General features: G+C 44.7%; 1 long non-coding RNA gene across 1 annotated transcript; it reads right to left on the bottom strand.

Moving 5' to 3' along the window:
• Positions 1-2,809: 2,809 nt before the first annotated feature.
• LOC112604777 lies at positions 2,810-8,024 on the bottom strand. The gene is made up of 2 exons (XR_003115280.1): positions 7,746-8,024; positions 2,810-3,176 (listed from the first exon to the last, which is right to left on the bottom strand). It is a non-coding gene; the product is annotated as an uncharacterized LOC112604777 (long non-coding RNA).
• Positions 8,025-21,422: the final 13,398 nt, after the last annotated feature.

The following is a 21,422-nucleotide window of genomic DNA, read 5'->3' as shown; positions in this document are numbered from 1 at the left end:
TCATTTATTCAGCAAACAGTTTATCTAAGGCCCACAATGAGCAGGCATTGTTCTAGGTCCTTGGGATACAAGAAGGAACTTTCATTCTAATGGAAACAGCAGATAATGGCAACTAAATATATATGGTAGATGCAGCTGAATGCAGTGAACAGGGAGAGGATGGCTATTTTATGCAGGGTGGCCAGGGAAGCTCTCTCTGAAATGGTGGCATTGGGCACAGACCTAAAGGGAGTGAGAGGTGACCTGTGCGTCTGAGGACGAGCTCCAAGGTGCTAGGCCGTGACATAGGAGTGTTCAAGAAATGATGAAGAAACTGCTCTACCAGAGCAGTACCACAAATAAGGGAGAGAGCGCTAGAACAGTTCAGAGGGGTGACAGGAGCCAGCTCACGTAGACCCTGATAGGTCACGGAGAAGGCCTTGGATTTTGCACTGGGTGAGGGTAGTGGATTGTATTTCCCAAAGACGACCACGGCGGTGCGCGTCAGCTCTCTTGCAATGTGACATTGTCATGCCTCCCTCAGGAGGTGGAACCTATGCCTCATCCTCGTTGAGTCTGAGCAGGCCTGGTGACTGCTTTGGTCAACAGAAGATGGCGTAAAGGCTGCTGTGTATTTTAGGAGCAACTCCTAACTGGTATGGCAGCTTCAGCTTCCTGCCTCTTAGAAACCGATCACAACGCAAAAAGTGCAACCACTAAAAGACTGCCATTCTGTGAGAAGCCCAAGGCACAGGGAGAGCCCTGGAGAATGAGATGCCACATGAAGAGAGATGGCATCCAAGGAGCTGCAAGGCACCACACATGAGAGTGGAAGGGGATCCTTCTGCTCAGCCAGCCCAGACAAGCAAAGACCCAGATTCATGACCCATGACATCTTGAGCAAGTTCAGAAGGTTGTTTTGAGCCACCATGGTTTAGGGTAGTTGGTTATGCAGCAAGGGGCAACTGGAACAGTGAAGTAGGGACCCACAGGAGAGTTCTGAGCAATCATATATTTTGACTTAAGTGTTATAAGAATTCCTCTGGCTCCGTGCTGAGAACAGAGTGAAGGAGGGAGAGTGTGGAAAGAAGGAGATTACTTTGGAGAGCAGAGGAGAGATCATAGGGTCCAGGACCAGGGAGGTGGAGGCTAAAGTGGTAAGAAGCGATTCAATTCTGGATGATTTCAAAGAACACAGAGATGGGATTTGCTGATGGATTAGCTATGGGTTGTGGAGGAAAGAAGCTAAGGATGGCTTCAAGGTCCTAGGCTGACACTGGAAGAACGAAGGGGCTTTGTGGGGATGTGAGAAAACTGGGGGAGGAACAGGGCTGGAGTCAGAGAAATGAGCAACTCTGTTTTGGACATGTTAAGATGTGAGGTTGAACACACATTCAAAAGGAGAGACTAAGTGTTGTGGGAGAGCTGGGTCTGTAGTCAGGAAAAAGTCAGGGCTGGGAGATGTAAGTTTGGGCATCGTTGGTGTTTCATTGGTCACAGTGGACCAGATCATCTGGGAGCGAATGCAAATAAAGCAGGGGCATCCGGGGACTGAGGCGCTTCACCAGCCGGAGATGTGGGAGAGGTGGAGAAGGTACCCAAAAGGGAGACTGAGAAGGTGCGGCCAGTGAGGTAGGAAGAGAGGAAGAGAATGATGATCTGGGAGGCAGAGGAGGAAGGTTTCCAGAAGGAAGGAGTGAATGTGTCAAATCAGTAGAAGAATCAAGTCAAAGGAAGACTGACAATTCTCACTATGACTGTCATCATTCTTGAAATGACTGATTCAAAAAGGGGCTTTTCCCATATTCTAAATGGGCACATGTGGGAGTGTGTGTGCACGTTCACACTTTCCCTTCTCCCCCATTGATCTGTTTATCCATTTGGAGCTATGTGACCACAGAAGCTTTTGTATCTGACAAAACAAGTATCACACTTTCTCTTTTTCTCATCTTTGTTTCGAAAGTATCCTGGTTATTCTTATCTAAAATTAATTTGAAATTTGACATTTGAATGTTATCAAGTCCTCTCCCTCCCCAAATGCAGTGGAATTTTAATTTAATCTTTTAAAATAAAAATTAGTTTGTTGAAAGTTGATATTGAGTTTTCTACTTGGTATATGTTGCCATTTATGTATGTTTTACATCGCTAAGTAGATTTTATAGATTCTTTTTATATAGGTCTTGTGGTGTTTCCTCTTAAATTCTTTTCTAGGTATTTACATTTTGATGCCTTTTATGAATTGTATCCCATTTCCCCATTACATTTTCTTACTGGCCTTTTTTTCTGCCATAAGGAATCTATTTATATACAAAGAATTCTATTATTTTGTATTATTTTACAGCTGATACAAACAGATTGCAACACCTTTAATATTTTCACCGCGTGAGATCTCACATGTATGAAGTTACATAACCAACGTATAAGGCTGTCCTACTCTCTGCTTGTAAAATCATTCCTAGTTTGGAGAATGGGATTTAATACATCAGGATTTCATGGTGTTTCCCAAAAAACTTCATGATTTCCAGGTGCTCTGGGAATGACTGTAGCCACACATCTCAGAATGTCCCAGATATTCCCAATTTCAAAGATTTTTCCCTTTGCTAACCCATGAGTCAGACCATATGTCCTTTGATCTTTGCTTCAGAAAATGTTGTCATGGTATTTAGAAATAGGGACAGCCAGGCAAAGTTGTAACACATGGGATGTTTTTCCTCTGAGCCCCTAGCTTTCCTCTCAGTATTCTCCCTGGTTATGTGCTTCTGGTGCGTGCATGTGTGCATGTGCACACGTGCGTACACACACACACACACACACACACACACACACTGGCATCCTGGAGGAAAGGGATTTTATTTAAATACAACCACATGAACTGCCTGTACAGCCTAGACTCAGGATCGCCCTGAGGGAGCTGGCATGGGAGGTTTCAGAGCTGGGCAGACTGGACGAGGACCCCTCTTCTGTGTTTACTGAGGGTCACTTAGCCTCTTTGAGCCTCCGTTCTCCATAGGTGAAAGGAGTGTATCATATCTGCCTTGCAGCGGTGTTGTGGGACTCAGAGAGAATGTCCGTAACATCCATGCCCAGTGTAGAGTAGGAGCTGGGAAATAATACCCACTACTGTGATTTTGTGAGGTGTTCCAGATAACTGCTCAGGTCTTTAAGAAAAGTCCTTGGGCTTCATACTCCACTCCTAGCTGTGGAAGCAAAGCGACCAGAATGAGAATGCAGGAAGCATGGGGTGGCCATCTGCCAGTTCTCCCTTTTGTATGCCTATCTCTGCAAACAAACCCACCAACGGCTAGATTGCCCATGATAACAAGCCAGCCTCCACTCAGAGCTCACTGTGCAATGACTGTGTGGAAGACGTTTGTGATTTTTTTTGCTGTCACCACCAACTATCTACCCTTCCTGTTACCACCGCAGTCTTCCTTCGGGGAATGCCTCACTACGCATAGATGTGGGAGATAGGCCGGAAGTCTAATGGAGGGTCTACCTTTCCCCAAGGGGCAGGCGAGTCATCTAAACAGGGGTCATCACTCTCTTCCCTCTCTCTGGGATTTTAAATAAGTGACATCCCAATATGGGGACAATTGAGGTCATATCTGTCACTGTGGCAGCCACATCATGTGGCCCAGGCTGTTGCCACGTTTCCATTCCTGTGGTTCTTGATGGTTTTCTTACCTTTGCTTGCCGCTCTATTTTAAGTCAGTCAGCCCCCAGTATTGTTCCGCCAGATTGACATTTTGTTCAGCATAGCCTGATTCGGTTTCTGTCTTTTGCAATAGGAGCACTGTCTGATACAACCACACTCCAAGAGGAAAATAGAAAAAGGGAGCTCATACCACTTCAAAAGATTTCTCTTTACTGTGGTCATCATCCAGGGCTTGGGAGAAAGTGAAATCTTAAAAGATACCAGTATGCCAGGCGCAGTGGCTGACGCCTGTAATCCCAGCACTTTGGGAAGCTGAGGGGGGTGCATCACCTGGGGTCAGGAGCTCGAGACCAGCCTGGCCAATATGGTGAAACCCAATCTCTACTAAAAATACAAAAATGAGCCGGGCGTGATGGTGGGTGTCTGTAATCCCAGCTCCTCAGGAGGCTGAGGCAGGAAAATCACTTGAACCCAGCAGGCGGAGGTTGCAGTGAGCTGAGATCGTGCCACTGCACTCCAGCCTGGGTAACAGAGCAAGACTCTGTCTCAAAAAAAAAAAAAAGTGTCCCACTAAATGGGACACAACAACTGAGTTGCAGTTATGCACCATCCCATTAGAGAGGATCTGGGGGTAGAATGCCTTTCTGTTTGCCAATTTATCATCAAAGGGACGAGAGGTTGAAGAGGCGGAAGGGGAGTGGTGAATATCAACTTATGCAACCACCACTCAAACACAAACTCTTTGCATCCTTTTAAGAGAACTTGAAACAATTTCAATTTCCAGGATGGGGAAAAGTAAAAGCCCTATTTGCCCTTTCTCTCTTCTTTATCCGTGGTCTCCACATTGCTCCTTGGCCCTGAGAAAGCTGCCACAAAGCGTTTTACTAGTTATCTGATTGTCATTCTATTTAACATGTCCCCTGGTCTGCTGGCTGATGGTAGTTTAAGCAGGATCTAATTGGTAACATATTGCCAATTGAATTAAGTGCCATATGATAGAGATTTAAACCATGGTAATTTTTCCATAAAGAAAAAATCTGTCAACAGGCTATAGTCAAGGAACAGCAATAAATCAAATTGTCATGTTTATTAATTCTTGCAGGAGTCTAGTTGTCTTGTATTCATTATAACCCCCCATTTTTAGCGCAGATAAAAGCTATAAAGAGGAATATCTATGCAAGACGCTTTTTAATAGGTTTATATTTGTACACAAACACCTGCTTGTATTTTAATGATGAGAACAATGGTGCCATTTCACTTTGAAAGGAGCATGTATTTTTGGCTGTTTTCTGGATGAAGAACAATGTTTTTAGTTTTTGGCAAAGCTATGTTTTAAAACATTGAGAATCAACTCACTAATAACCAAAAAAAAAAGGCAAATGAAAGCAGAAATGAGATATGACTTGTTTGTCAGACTTGGAAATACTAAAAGAACAGATAGGATGATTGCACTAAAGGATTTCTAGAACAGTCATTGTAATTTAACTTGTAATATTCAAAAACTGGAAATGAACTACATTTTCATATATGGGAATGGTTGCACAAATTATGGAACATCAGTTCCAGAGGGTGCAAATGGGTCATTTGAAAGAACAAGTTAAATCATACCTAATGGCATGTCATTAAGAACCAACATTATTTATACTTTTCCTTTCCATTTAACTTGCCTTTACCAAAGGTGGATTTCAACACATTTTCCTTACATGACTCGGAAATAATATAACAGCATTTTACATATGTAGACTCATTGAGCCCTCATAAAACCCTGTGAACTCTGTAGGACAGGACATTATAGGACACTTCACAGAAAAAGACGTGGAAGTGCAGAAGAGAAAAGTTATTTACGGAAGGATCCATAGCTGTCAACCTTGATAGGCAGGACGTCAGACTATGGGTCCTTCCTCTGAGTAGTGGTGCAGAAAAGATGGTTGGAATTTGGAAACCAGCATCCAGCTCCTCACCATGCCTTCAGCTTTCACTGTGACTTTGAACTTGTTTCTTAAACTCTGAAACTGGACATCCTCACTAGTCACGTTTTGTTACTACTTGCTTTGTATTCTGGGTGTGACACCTGGGGGATTGGGACACAGGATCTGGAGATGGCCAGATCCCAACGCTGCTATTTCCCAGCTCTGCACTCTTAGGCTACCTACCAGTCTCTCCTCTAAAATAAGCATAATCGCAATGGCTCAGACACAATAACAAAATGTGTGTAAAATGCCGAGCGCCATGTCTCACACCTGAGAGGCACTGAACGCATATGATGTACTATCATTTGGATGTCACCGTCCCATGTGCCTATTTCCTGGTTTGCTGTACAAGATGTGTATGAGTACATGTGATTGAGCCCCCAGAGCTCCAGAGCAGGTTCCTCTCACAAGCAGGCCTCGTAGGGAGGGGTGTTCTGTGCTTTTCCTCTTTCCTGCTCACTACTTGTCTGTAGCTGCAGTGTAAGGACTGTAATGTCACTGCTCTGGCCTTAAGTGTCACCTCCCAAACCCATTTTACACACACCATCTCCCACCTTCCACCTTTCCCAAACTTTTACCATGTCCCTTCGAGTTTGATGGCTTAATTGTACAAAAGATAGTGATGATGATAATGATGATGATGACAATGATAACAGCTGTTAATACCAATGATAACAGCTGCTAATACTTACTGAGCCCTTTCAATGTGCCAGGCACTCTTCTAAGCACTTTGAATGTATTAGCTTATTTAATTCTTACTTAAGAGGAAGGACTACTGTCTACTATTGTACTTGTGTTACAGATGTGGGAACTCTGATGCAGAGATGTATAGTGACTTGCCCAAAACCATCACGTTAGAGTGGGGATTTAAACCTCGAAATCTAGAAAATAAGCAATGTATATATTTTTCTATTTTCTGAATGCAAATCAAATATAAATATGCGTAACACAACTAAACACTAAGTGAAGTCACACCTAGAACAAGGGAATAGCAGTTGACAGGAACACAACCAAAACTAAGAATACTGAATGTCTGTATTACTTTCACTGCAATCATTTCACTTCAACAGTGAGTTGGGACAGCCCTAGGTAAAAAGGCACTCTTGTAGTTAGAACATTCTTAAATTCTGCACCAAGGAACACATACTTTTAATAATGGCAGAGACAATATTTTTGGAGGATTATTTAGTTTGCACGATCAACATTCAAAGAATGAGTTTACCACCACTTTGTTACTGTAAACACTTGGATTTTAGCTACCTGAATGATCCCCCTTTGAATAAAAGGAATATGAAATGCATGTGTAGACATTATTTCATTTTTATATTTGTGAGACTTGAATAGCAAGGAAATCACATATTAGGAAAAAAAAAACCCTTCGTCTTACAATTAGTTCTCTTTGGTTTCAAAATTCTGGTCACTGTGTATATTGCATTATACCATATGTGTGTGTATATGTATATACACACATAAACACACATACACATAATGTAATGTGTATAAATACATGATGTGTGTATTCACACACACATACATAAATACACACATATACAATGTTCCAAGAATTACAAAGATAGTGCTGTTAGCCCCTAACAGTGAGGAGGTCATTATTCCAAGTCATTTCTGCAGGAGTGACGGGGGCCTTAGGTGGAACCGCCCATGCTCTCTCCTTGTGAGCTCACTCACTGGGGCCGTTGACTGGGGTCCAGTCTGTGGCCATGTCATGGTTTCTTTTTCTGAGGTTATAGCTAATGGGCCACATGAGGTTAAAACACTTTTCATAAGGCCCCAGCCAGCATCATACATGTGTGTATGAGCATGTTCATACCCAGGTTATGTCTTCTTTATGTGCACCCTCCACCACACACACACACATACACACATGCACACACACACACACTCTCACGGCTTCAGTGACTGACTTTGGTCACATCCCATCTCTTCCTTTTCAATCCCTCTGACTGTTCACCAGGGCCTGGACCATCTCGGTGAGGCTGACCAAGAATGCTCCCCACTGCCCTGCCCAGTGGAGCATGGGCACAGCTACTTGAAGTGCCACCCTTCAGGGCACAAAGTGGGGGCTACCTCTCTTCCACGCAAGGCATCCCAGAGGGCCCACATGCCCTCCAGTTTGATCTTACCTCTCAGCTCCCGTTCCTTTTCTTTCTCTCCCCAGTAAATCGTTGAACGTCTTTCTTCTGAGGCTGAGCGTGGAGCTGTCTTCTCGCTGGCAAGCTTTCTGAATGGCACTTTCTGTACAAACAGGAAGAGCATGTGTGGTCACAACCCAAGTGTGCAGGTGTTGATAGAGGATGTGAAAGTGTGGAGGCGAGTGACTAAACCAGATACCCAACCGGCCAACTCTCACTTGTGGCAGGGCCTGGTCCAGAAGGCTGGAAGCAGGAACCTGGACTCACTCTGGGGAGACCAATTGACAAAAGTAGAGGACGGTGGCCATGGAGGCCAAGGGAGAAGGCCCTTTGACTCCACTGCTTTCTAACCCTATGCAGACCCCATAAAAGAATCCCAGGAACATTTTGGAATCTCTTAGATATATGATTACCGGGAATGTTGATTTCAATGGGCTGCTTAACTTGTCCAGAGCTCTGCTGGTTTACTGGGCTGTCTGGGCATCCAAGAGATCAGGACCAAAGGCTCATCCTGCCTCAGGACTGTGACAAGTCTTCCAGACCTTTCTAGAACAAAGCCACACCAGGAAAGAAGAGTCTCAGGTGAGGAATCAGATGTTCCAAGGCCGCTCTACATGACCTACGGGACGGGTGTTACCTCCTCATCTCCCCGCAGGAGCTGGGCTTCCTGCCACAGGAGCTGGGCTTCCTGCCCCACATCCTTCCCTCTCCCCGTTCGTGCCTGCAATTATTTTCACTAATGACATCAGGGATTTGCCAATGGATGCTTTTTCAGTTCCTGTCTTATTTGCCTCCCCTGCAGTGTTTGACTTCCCTGTAGTGTTGACCATTTCTTTCCTCCCAGAACTTCTGCCTGGGCCGCCATGACTCCATACTCTCCTGGTTTTTGCCAGGTGGTCTCTCACACTGGCAGGTTTCCATTCTTTGGTCTTAATTTTCGCCCTCCCACAAGCTCCACTCTCCGCCTTGTGGTTCCTGTTCTCCATGGGTGGCCTCTCCTCAACTCCAGATGCAACTTGCCAAGCCCACATCCATAGCGTCACACGTTTCTGCTGTTCTCCTGGAACATCCCCCAGCACCTCCCGACGGACTGGCCGCAGTGAAACCCTGCTCTGTCCTCTGCCCCCCTCATTGCTTACCATGTGGCCTGTGAACTCCCTCCTGCCTGGTCCCGGCTTGCTCCTTGGGTCTCTACCCCCTTCTGAGTTTACCACCTTCTGACCTCTCGCTTTGCCTCTGCTAATCTGGTTTCTTCAGGTTTGATCCTCCGTTATCCTCATCCACACAGGCCCGTCCTTATCCTGAGACTGGATACCTAGACACTTCCCCACCCAATCCTATCCCAAGCCCTGGCAAATTATCCCAGTGTTGGCTGCTTTATGTCCCTGGTAAGGGGAAAACCTTTCTTTGTCTTATACCCAAACCAGAAATGGGGAGGCTTCCCACGTTCTTCTCTTTCCTGAATACTCTTCAACCTTCCATCACCAAGCCCTGCCCATTCTACCTCTTCAGTCACTCCTCAGATCCTTTTTCTCGTCTCCATCTCCACAGCCATGCCCTCCTTCCATCGCCTCTCATCACTGCCCTAATCCCCAAGGGGCACGTGCACCCAGGGCACACCAGACCGTTCACTGAAGGATGAGAAGACAGGACTTGAATGTCTATCTACCCACACTTGTCTGGTTTTTGTATTTAATTAAGACTCACATGCCATAAAATGAGCCATTTTAAGATGGGGAATCCTGTGGCATTGAGTACACTCACAATGTTGTGCAGCCACCACCTCCATCGAGTTCCCAGACTTACATCTATTTTTACGTCATGTTTTTAGTGTTTACATTTTGTGTATGTTTCAAGGCATGCAATGTGTGAATACAGTTGTATTGTATATCATTTGTGAATAATCATACATCTGCTCAGAATAGGCGGCAAAGACTTTTTTGCTGAAGAGGATACAAAATTAGAAAAGTGGGGACACGTGACCTCCTAACTCATCTCCCACATGTCAGGCTCTAGAGTGTTTTCCAAACTGCCTCCAAATTTTCTCTGCAAAAGACTACAAAAATGATGACAGTACACTCCCCTCATCCGACGACCAGTCCTTAAACCCTTCAATGGCTCCGTCCGTCACCCACAGGAAAATCCCTAGGCTCCATGGCTGGGCAAGCGAGATGTTGGATTCAGTGGCCTCTGCCCACTCCCCAACACTATCTCTTGTCATCCTTGATACCACTTCCTTCCTCACCACCCAACAATCCCACCACCACTCATGGTTTCTTGAGCTTTCAGCTGCTTTAGGTCACAGCTTTGCCCACGCGCTTTCCTCTTTCAGGGTGCCTTCACTTCCGTTGGCCATCTGGCAGATCCCCACGGGTATTAAAAACCCTTCCGTCCTGCTCCTCTCAGAGCAGAATTCCTCACCTGTGCGGGCTGAAGCCATTGCCTTCATGTTAGATGATACTATGGGCAATCTGACAGTCAGGAGGATGGGCTCTGCCTCCAGAAAGACCTGGGTTTGGGTTCAGCCTCTATCATTTACTAGCAAGGGTACCTTGGGGATGTTAGGTTCAGCTTCCTCGTCTATACAGTACTCACTCACAGAGTGACAGTAGAAATTAAACAACATAGTGTGTATGCAGGATGTCATAAGTATTCAGTAAGTGGTGGGGATTATCACGATGGTTATTCTGTTTGTTTACCTCACTATTCTGTAAACAGCTTGTAAAATTTATAAATTTCATACCAAGGAGAGCTACTGCTTCTAAGGCAGAATGTCTTCATTTTAATTAAAAGGTTGGCCAGGATTGGTGGCTCACTCATGTAATCCCAGTGCTTTGGGAGGCTGAGGCAGGAGGATTGCTTGAGGCTAGGAGTTCGAGACCAACCTAGGCAACATAGTGAGACACTGCACAAAAAATTAAAAATTAAACAAAAAATAGCTAGTTGGTTAGACGTGGTGGCTCGTGCCTGTAATCTCAGCACTTTGGGAGGCTGAGGTGGGCAGATTGCTTGAGGTCAGGAGTTCGAGATCAGCCTGACCAACATGGTGAACCTGACTAACGTGGTGAAATCCTGTCTCTCCCAAAAATACAAAAATTAACCAGGCATGGTAGCACACACCTGTAATCCCAGCTACTCGGGAAGTTGAGGTAGGAGAATCGCTGGAGCCTGGGAGGTGGAGGTTGCAGTGAGCCAAGATCACGCTGCTACACTTCAGTCAGGGTGACAGAGTGAGACGCCATCTCAAAAAAAAAAAAACAAAAAAAAAAACAGCCAGGCATGGTGGCATGCAACTGTAGTCCCAGCTACTCTGGAGGCTGAGATGGAAGGATGGCTTGAGCCCAGGAGTTTGAGACCAACCTAGGCAACATAGTGAGACTCTGTTGCTACGAAAAATAAAAAATAGCTGGGCACGGTTGCACACACCCATAGTACCCACTACTCGGGAGGCTGAGGTGGGAGGATCATCACTTGAGCCGGGAAGGTTGATGCCGCAGAGAGCTATGATGATGCCACCGCACTCCAGCCTGGGTGACAGAGCAAGACTCTGTCTCTAAAAAAAATAGTTAATTTTTTAGTATACAATTGAAACAGAAGTGCCGAGAATGCACTTTCTGCGAGCTCCTTAGGTGTGGACATCTCTAGCCACACCACATCCACGTTGTCCTCCACTTACCCCTGCTGCCCACCAAACTCCAACCAACCCCTCTGGGCTGTGTCTGGCCACTGTGCATTTGTATGAGGTCCTCGCTGCCCCTGAGCTGCCTGGGAGGACTCAGAGGAGCCTGCCTGCCACCATCTGCCCCATGCAGACATCCCTGCCGTGGCCAGCAGCTGGACACGCTGAAGGCAGACATCAAGTGTGAGCAGCAACAGGTCCCTGGAGTCTGGACTGGTCACAATATTCATTCATTTAAAATTATTTCCAGCCTCCGGCAGACCATCTAGCAGAATGGTTAATAAATGTACTTCTTCTGCCGCAACACCCACCACACTTAATTACAATCAATTAGTCACTTGTGTGTCTTCCGCCTAGGACTGGAGGTTTTGTGAGGCCGAGGTGGTGCTGGCCCTGCCCACGCCTGTCTCTGCAGGACCTGTTGCACATAGTAGGATCTCAATAAGTATTTGCTAAGTGAATAAATCAATGAAAAGTTTACTGGACTGCGGTGGGGGAAAACAAACTTAGTGCCAATTGGGTCAAATAGTCACTGTGTGACCTCGAGCAAGTTGTGACATCCTGGAGCTTCAGCTTCCTCCACTGCAACACGGAAAGCCCAATCGACACCCATCCTCCCACAGGGGCACGGGTGCTGCCAAAGCAGGTCGTAAACTGCAAAGCTTTTTACAGAAGTGATACAGCTGGGTGTATCTGGACTCTTCTCCTTTCCTGGTGTAGCTTTCTTCTAGAAAGGTCTGGAAGACTTGTCACAGTCCTGATGCAGGATGAGCCTTTGGTCCTGGTCATTTGGATGCCCAGACAGCCTGCGGAGCCAGCAGAGCGAGGTGTGATATTAGAGGATGGTGGGAGGGTTCAGGGCCATGCTCTGTGTCCAAGCAGGTTGGCAGCAGGAACGCTGTGCACCAAGCAGGCCCCACTTCTCCAGCAGGAGAAAGCGGGGGCTTCACCACCACCCCCAGAAGGGCTGTGTCTACGGCTGTAGCTCCCCTGGGCCATTTCCCTGTTTACCATGCAAAGTTCCTCTGGCTTTCCTGGAGGGAAGAAGTGCATCTTGCAGCCTGCCCTGTGACTGGGAATGAGACCATAGGAAATACAACCTGTGCTGTCCTCCAGGACCCCGGAAATGAGACCACACAGCCCGCACTCTCTCTGGGCATGAGGATGGTCAGGACACAAAGGGGCTGCGGGAGTCCCCTCCCAGTGAGGCTGGGAGGGGACGGAGACGCGTGTATGGAAATCCCCACTGAGCAAAGGGACAGCTAAGGTGGTAGTGGGTGAGCGAGGACTGGTTAGAACTAACTGGGGCCATTTATCATAATTCCCAACCAGGCTGGGTGTAGGTGGCCCATGCTGTCCTGGTGCTAGGTTGGGTACAGAAATGGGCAAGGAGGGAGGAGGGTCGTAAATGCCCATAGAGGCCTATTTCATCTTCACTGACCCTGCGGGCTCCCATGTCACAGCTGACAAGGTGGTTGCCCTCAGCAGGTACCCCAAATTTTGGCTGAGTGAACAGGGGATTGAATCTAATCAATGCCTGTTCTGTGTATATTTGTATCTCTCATTTATCCTATGTGATAATAAAAAAGCTGTCATTTATTGAAGCTTACTATGCACCGAGAAGCACTTCTATGCATTAGTGTATTTAATTTCATGATTACATGAATGTATTTAATCTTAGCCTCATGAGGAAAATGAGGCACAGATGTTTAAGAAATTGCCCAAGGTCAAACAGATCATTAATAGTAGATGTAGGGGCCAGGCATGGTGGCTCACTTCTGTAATCCCAGCACTATGGGAGGCTGATGCAGAGGGATCACTGAGGTCAGGGGTTCAAGACCAGCCTGACCAACATAGTGAAACCCCGTCTCTACTAAAATACAAAAATTAGCCTGGCGTGGTGGCATGTGCCTGCAATCCCAGCTACTGGGGAGGCTAAGGTAGGAGAATTGCTTGAGCCTGGGAGGTGGAGGTTGCAGTGAGCGGAGACAGCACCACTGCACTCTAGCATGGGTGACAGAGCTAGACTCCAACTCCAAAATAATCATAATCATAATCGTAATTATAATCATAATGGATTTAGGGTTCGAATACAGGCATGACTGCTCCAGAGCATACAGTCTCTCTCTCTCTCTCTCTCGCTCTCTCTGCACGCACACACACTCACATTTCATTCACATACATTTGTATGTATGTGTAAAGACAGGTGTACACATTGTGTTTATATTTGTATGTAAATCTATATGCATAATGTTTATTCCTGGCATGGCTGTCCCACACGAAATTTTCATTAGATTATTCAGCCTTGCTATAAACAACCCAAAACATACACATGTATATAAAGTGATTTTACCTCATATGTTAGAATCACATAAATCAAACGGGGGAGAAAACGAGAAGAGGCTAAGTTAGTTAGTTGAACAACATATCTCTGTTAGAACCAAATGACATCTAGTTTTATGGCCGGGCGCGGTGGCTCAAGCCTGTAATCCCAGCACTTTGGGAGGCCGAGACGGGCGGATCACGAGGTCAGGAGATCGAGACCATCCTGGCTAACACAGTGAAACCCCTTCTCTACTAAAAAAATACAAAAAACTAGCCGGGCGAGGTGGCGGGCGCCTGTAGTCCCAGCTACTCGGGAGGCTGAGGCAGGAGAATGGCGTAAACCCGGGAGGCGGAGCTTGCAGTGAGCTGAGATCCGGCCACTGCACTCCAGCCTGGGCGACAGAACGAGACTCCGTCTCAAAAAAAAAAAAAAAAAAAAAAGAACCAAATGACATCTAGTTTTAAAAGTAGATTAAGGCTGGGCACAGTGGCTCACGCCTGTAATCTCAGTGCTTTGGGAGGCCGAAGTGGAGGACTACTTGAAGCCAGGAGTTCAAGCTCAGCCTGGGCAACATAGTGGTACCCTATCTCTATAAAAAATTAAAAATTAGGCAAGCATGATGGCATAGGCTTGTCATCCCCGCTACTCAGGAGGTTGAGGCAAGAGGATAGCTTGAGCCCAGAGGCTAGAGGCTGCAACCCCTACTCTTAAAGGAATTTTTTTAAGTAGATTAAAAAAAGGAAACACAAGGAAAGGAGGCACAAGTCCCACACATGCATTTTAGAAAGACATTGTGTAAGCGGGGAATGCATTCAGGGGAGAGACGTGGAGCAGCGCATCACCAGTAAGAAAAATTGCTGCCTGGGCCACTCCGTATGTAATTCATGGAACATGAAGCAGGGACTGCAGCAGTGATATAATAAGACACAAATAGGGCCGACAGGGATGGAACATAATTACAGAGACACTCAATCTGCTGGTAGCATTTACCGAAGAATAAGTTGCATACACGAGAATTTGCATACAAATGAGATACTGAAAGCACAGGAACAGGATAGTGATAAGGCCTCATACATGGTATTAAAGCATGTCAGAAGGCAAAAAAAAAAAAAAAATCATTAAGTTGATACTATGTAGGGTTAGCTATATTACATCACCAAAATAAATTTTAAATGGCTTACTGAGCTTTAAACAGGTACATGGCTTTCAATTCACAATGTTAGCCAATATTTGGTGAGTGTGTGTCTCATTTTTATTGGTTGGCCTTATGTATTTGAAATATTATTTTAGGAAATAATATTTTAAAATAAATGCCAAATTTTCATAAACATTATGTTTAATTCTCTTGTGACAGGCTGCATACAATTCCTAGGCAAGACTTCTTAAGAATAATTTCTTCAAACACTTCTTTACCATTGACACAAACTCTGTTTACACAAATAGGTCAGAAAAATATAAACTTATAAATAACCATGCAAAATGTTACAACAGTTACAATTATGTTTAAAGAATCTAATAGTGTTTTCACTTTTCTTGAAAAATGCATTGTTGAAATAAATTGTGGGCCAGGCACAGTGGCTCACTCCTGTAATCCCAGCACTTTGAGAGGCCAAGGCTGGATGATGACTTGAGCCCAGGAGTTCAAGGCCAGCCTGGGCAACGTGGTGAGGTTTTGTCACTACAAGAAGTGAAAACATTTGCCGGATGTGGTGGTGCATGCCTGTATTTCCAGCTGCTTGGGAGGCTGTGGTGGGAGGATCCGTTGAGCCCAGGAGTTTGAAGCTGCAGTGAGCCGTGATTAGGTCAACGTACTCTAGCCTGAGTACAAATACAGTAAGACCCTGTATTTGAAAAAAAGAAAGGAAAGAAAGAAATTGTGAACTGTGAATGGATTTTGTACTGAACTAAGCTACATATCTATGTTTTAAAACAGTACTTGGGAGATTGAGATGGGAGAATTGCTTGAACCCAAGAGGCAGAGGTTGCAGTGAGCTGACATCTCGCCACTGCACTCCAACCTGGGTAACAGAGCGTGACTCCATCTCAAAAAAAAAAAAAAAAAGTGGCAGTGAAGCCCTCATTTGCAGTTTGTGCATGCATTGCTAGGAGGATTGCTCTGCTCCTGGAAAAGTTTTGGACAAAAATTTCCAAAGTATATAATGACAGAGTTTTAGGGCTGAGACCTGGACGTGTTCCTGCTCACTCTCCCTGATGCCCAGCCTCATCCCTGCTGTGTGACTTGCTCCTTGGGCACCCCTTAATGAATTTATCTGCTCCATGAGGGGCCCCTGCAGATCTCTTTGGGTGGCTATGGAATCAGATGCCCAGGTGGTAGACACTTCCTGGCCTGTACTCAATGTATGCAGTCCAGGGGAGAGTGCTGGGAGTAGCTCCTTGCAGTCTGTCTCTGACATACCGTGGGCCATGTGGTCAGACTCCAGTCAGCTTAGGCTGTCATTAAGGAGTCTCAGAAAAAGCTGCTCAACCTGGAGGTGGGCAACCTCAAGTTTTCAGCAGCTGTAAGCTCTGTAGATGACCTAAGGACTCAGGTGATCCTCTGGCAAAAGAGTGCTTATTGTTTGGGAAATTTTGTTCTAAAGAACAGAAGCTAAGAGTTTGCTATTATTTTCAAACTCAATATGCCATTGGCTGATATATCTTTGTTACTGTAGCCCTTCCTTTGGGGTTTGTTAATTACTTTTTGTCTTACAATTTTTGCTTTCTGTCTTTTGATGCTATGTGTTTGGACACATGAATTTCCTGCTAACTTTACTTTTGATATTGATTAACCAATTTACAAAATGATTCAATTTCTCATTATAACTGTAATGTATTTTACATTGAATTTGAACTTGTTTGCATAGAAATACCATAAACCCTGCTTCCTTTAAGTTTAGCATTTTCCTAAGAGTCTTTATTCTTTAAATTTTAATATTTCTTTATCATTTTTATTTATATGCTAGGAGCCTAGACGCTTACTTAGAGTTTGTTTTACCTGGTATTTGCCCTTTAGAAAAGAAATCTTTCCCATTTACTTTTATTGTCTTAATTAGTTTGCCTCTTCTGTTTTTTAAAGACTTCTCTTTGATGATATTTCTTGCTACTTTTCTTGTTTGGATATTTCTATTTGAATTGTGTATAACTTTCTTTAAGATAGAGATCCTGTTTTAGTTCCATTAGTCTATTATTCTTTAAATCTAATCATTCTGAAACTGGTAAAAACCAAGCAATATTTAAAGGTCAAAGCTTAGTAAAATGGATACTATGTTGAACAGAGTCACATGTTAAGTAGAACTACAAATGGCACAACTACAATAATTCTAGTAATTCTGGTAGGAGCTACTGTGAGCTGAGTGTTTACCACATGCCTGAAACCTGGGCTGAGTGTTTCAAAGAATGCCTCAATGACAGTTTGCTAGGCCAAAGGGTAGCAGAGGATGGAGCTGGAACCCAAACTGCAGGCTGTGTGATTCTGGAGGCCAAATCCCAACTCAGAAGGAAGGCCCTCAGAAATCTTGGAAGGAACAGCCTCTCCCAAGGTGGCCTTCTGTGGTTCCACTAGGGATGTTCAGAAGGTCTCATGAGCCAGAGATAACTGGTCCTGGGAAAACACCACTTAAATCCACTTAAAGCAGGACGAAAATTTGACACTCAATAGAGGGATAGTAAGTTTAATTGTGACTTTATCTTGATAAATAGAGTGAAAGTTATGAAAGTAAGTTTATCTTACATTTATTAAAATGTACATTCTGACTGTAATTATGTATGTGCTAATTCTTAAGACAGAAAAGGAACAAACAGTGGTATTTGGGTGGCTTTTGGGTACAACATTCCTGACAAAAGAGTAGGGTAGCTCATCAGGACATCCTTTACTTCACACAGAGTGCTGCATCACAAGCATATGGAAAGTGTCTCTTTTATTAAAAAAAAAAAAATAGATGCAAAGGATTCATATATTTCCCTGATGCCTCTCTTGATCCTTTGGCATTAAAATCACTTTCTTTTGCAATGCCTAAGCACTGGTTTTCCTTTCCATTTATAACTGGAGAAAGTCCCAAACAACAGATTAAGAGTTTTGCATGTGATCCGTACAATTCTCCAACATCACTTTTGTCTCCTTCATGAAATCCCACCATCTTTTGCAAGAGGTGTTATTTCACGGTGTAATTGACTTGCATTGCCCTTTCATTGTATCGTGTGACCTTGTGCTACTGTCTGACAAACAAGGTGAGGCAAACTGTACCAGCCCTGGTCCCTGCAAGGAATAGATGGCAATACTCACCCAGACTGCATAATTGAGGAGAGTTTAATAAAGAAAACTTACAAAACGCTGTTGGGCAGGGTTGGGGGAAACAAAGGATGCTGAAGGATATCTGGGGTTAGCATCAGCAGGAAGCCATTACAACCCTCTCCCCCAACCTACCTGTGACACAGAGAGCTGTAACCAGAGGGGAGAGCTGCCTCAAAGGGGCTGTGACTTAGGTCACAGTCATTCGTGCTAACCCAGCTGAGAGGAAGCTGAGAGAGCAATTGCCCTGATTTCACTCTCTTCCTGTCTCCTGGTCCTCCTGCCACTGACTCCCACTGGTCAAGCCCTAATGGATTCCAGAGAGTAAAGGAACCCCTTGATTACACTGATAAAGTTCAGCTTCCCAGGACAAAAAGTTGGGTAGAAAGGGAGAAATTGGGCTGGGCGCAGTGGCTCATGCCTGTAATCCCAGCACTTTGGGAGGCCGAGGCGGGTGGATCACTTGAGGTCAGGAGTTCAAGACCACCGTGGCCAACATGGTGAGACCGTCTCTACTAAAAATACAAAAATTAGCCGGGCGTGGTGGCGGGTGCCTGTAACACCAGCTACTCGGGAGACTGAGGCAGGAGAATTGCTTGAACCCGGGAGGCAGAGGTTGCAGTGAGCCAAGATCATGCCACTGCATTCCAGCCTGGGAGACAGAGTGAGACTCCATCTCAAAAAAAAAAAAAAAAAAAAAAAAAAAAACAGAAAGGGAGAAATTGGATCAGGAGGGACAAACAAAAATATCTTTTATACAGACTTAAAACTTGTGGATTTGTTGACTCAGTAGACTGATGTGAAGTGGAGAGGGATGTCTGAATGGGAGCAAACTTTATAGGTGGTCAGTTTGTTATGGACCTTCTATCTTATAAGTTGCCCTTGCTACATTACCTCATAACTGTGGTGATTCAGATAATGACTACTAGGCTAATGTAATCTTCTATAGTTTCCCTTCTAAAGGAAGCAGAATATTTCTCTTCTATTGAGAAGAGAGTAGAAACAGAACCAAGGGTAAATTGGACTTCTGGGGGGGGGGGGGGGGGCAAGATATATTTGTATACATGTACACATATACAGAAAAGTGTCATCTATATTGTGTGAGTGAATTTACTGAGTTAGCTAGGAGTGATGGGCATTTTGATTGCTAGAAATGCTTTCTGGCATTTTAAAGCGAGAAGACATATTTAAAATTTAAGATTTTAGGCCAGGTGTGGTGGCTCATGCCTGTAATCCCAGCACTTTAGGAGGCCAAGGCGGGTGGATCATGAGGTCAGGAGGTTGAGACCATGCTGGCCAACATGGTGAAACCCCATCTCTACTAAAAATACAAAAAATTAGCCAGGCGTGGTGGCGGGTGCCTGTAGTCCCAGCTACTTGGGAGGCTGAGGGAGGAGAATGGTGTGAACCCGGGAGGCGGAGCTTGCAGTGAGCTGAGATCACGCCACTGCACTCCAGCCTGGGCGACAGAGCAGGACTCCGTCTCAAAAAAAGAAAAAAAATTTAAGATTTTAAGCCTTAACTTAACCACCAGTTTCATAATATCACCTGATTTACAAGGTTTAATGAGAAAAATGAAACTTTCAGAAAGGAATTAAGTTGAAAATCTCTCCCTATTGTATCATACTTTCAAGGACTTAAGAAAAAAGTTAACTTCTGATTCCTTCTGTAAGTCTATCAGAAGATCTGAAATGAATGCCATCTAGAATAATGATCAAAATCTACTTGGTTCTATACATTCAGGGTAATTTTCCTCTTTTTGAACATTCTGCTGGTTAATATGGGACAAATAATGACAAAGGAAGCAGAATGCATCATCCTGATAAAAAGCTAAGTACAGGCTCTGCTTTCAAAGAGAAGCACCGGTGTGTAGCTGGTGTTTTTCAGTTATTTTCAAGACGCTATCTTATTAGTATCTACCCAAATAGGAAACAGACCACTCAGTAGTGTAAAGGATTCTTTTAAATGTATCACTCCTTCAACAAACAGTCACAGGGCCCTCTGGAAGGCTGACCATGACCCATGCCCCGAGGCCCTCATGCATCCTCAGCCTTTCATCTCTGGAGTCTCCTTGTCTCCTCTAGTTGCTCTCTGGGAGCCAGGTCCTGGCACATCTGCACTAGTCCAAGCCAAAAGCCTTAGTTTGCGTTGCTCCGGAAGTGGACTCTGAGACAAGGATTCCAGAGTAAATAGCTTCTTTGGTAGGTAACAGAAATTACCAGTAGGAGAGTTGGGGAGAGAGATAGGGAAAAGAAGGCAGCCCAAAGAGGGTACTATCAAGCACTGTGGCCAACTGGAGCTGAACCTTCTGGGGAAATGACCTGGGAACCAGCATAGAACACACAGCTCAGCTCAGGGGTGGAGGGCTGGAGTATTTATAGTGAGTATTTCAAGCAAATCTTATCAGCTGAAGGCTGCTTGCAACAGGCATTAATTCTCTGGCACTTCTAGTCTGCCATAGACAAAGGCAACGTGGGATTTGGAGGCCAGTGAAAACTCTCAGTCAAACAGGTTCAGGTAATGGCAGTTGGAAGTCAGACTAGCAACTGTAAGGTAGGTCCAGAGGGCCAGGAGATGGGGCAGACATCCACAGCATCTGCTCCATCATGGCTCCCTCTAGGCATGCTCTCTTCCTATCACCGCCAACTCAGGGAAGCTATTTTCTTGTCTTGGAGTGGGGAGAACTCTGCTCTCTCCACTCTACTTTTCTCAAAAATTTTGTGGAGTTCTTAAATTCTGTAAGTTATTCTATAGAACCAAGTTTTGGGCTGGGAGTGGTGGCTCATGCCAGTAATCCCAGCACTTTGGGAGGCAGAGGCAGGCAGGTTACCTAAGGTCAGTGGTTCGAGACCAGACTGTCCAACATGGTGAAACCCCGTCTTCACTAAAAATACAAAAATTAGCCAGGCGTGGTGGTGCATGCCAGCCTGGGCAACAAGAATGAAACTCCATCTAAAAAACAAAACAAAACAAAAAAACCCCTAAGTTTTGGAAACACCAAAGCCAGAAACATACAGGCCTCTTTGACTCTGTATTCGACCACATTGTCACATAAGAAAATGGATGCAGAGCAAGCAGTCTGCACAAATGGATAAAAACAAAAGGTGGAAATCATGGAAGGTTTATCTCAGAACTTTATCCTTTCCTAGAATCCACTGTTGTTACTACCAACACAACCATTAGTTATTTTATCACTGTGAGCACATCAGAAAATGTTATTATGAAAACACTCATGAATACTAATACTAGCAAGTGTCAACCACTACGGTCCAAAAAAATAATATGCAGTCTTTGACATTAGGAGCTTGTAATTCAAACTCGTTTTTATTAAAATCCATCAGAGTATTTCTCTTCAAGCTATGATGGAATGACTTG

This window comes from Theropithecus gelada, chromosome 13 (genome assembly GCF_003255815.1).
Source record: "Theropithecus gelada isolate Dixy chromosome 13, Tgel_1.0, whole genome shotgun sequence".
NCBI lineage: Eukaryota > Metazoa > Chordata > Mammalia > Primates > Cercopithecidae > Theropithecus > Theropithecus gelada.
The sequence above is the reverse complement of the archived record's forward strand: the minus strand, read 5'-3'. Positions and strand labels throughout refer to the sequence as shown.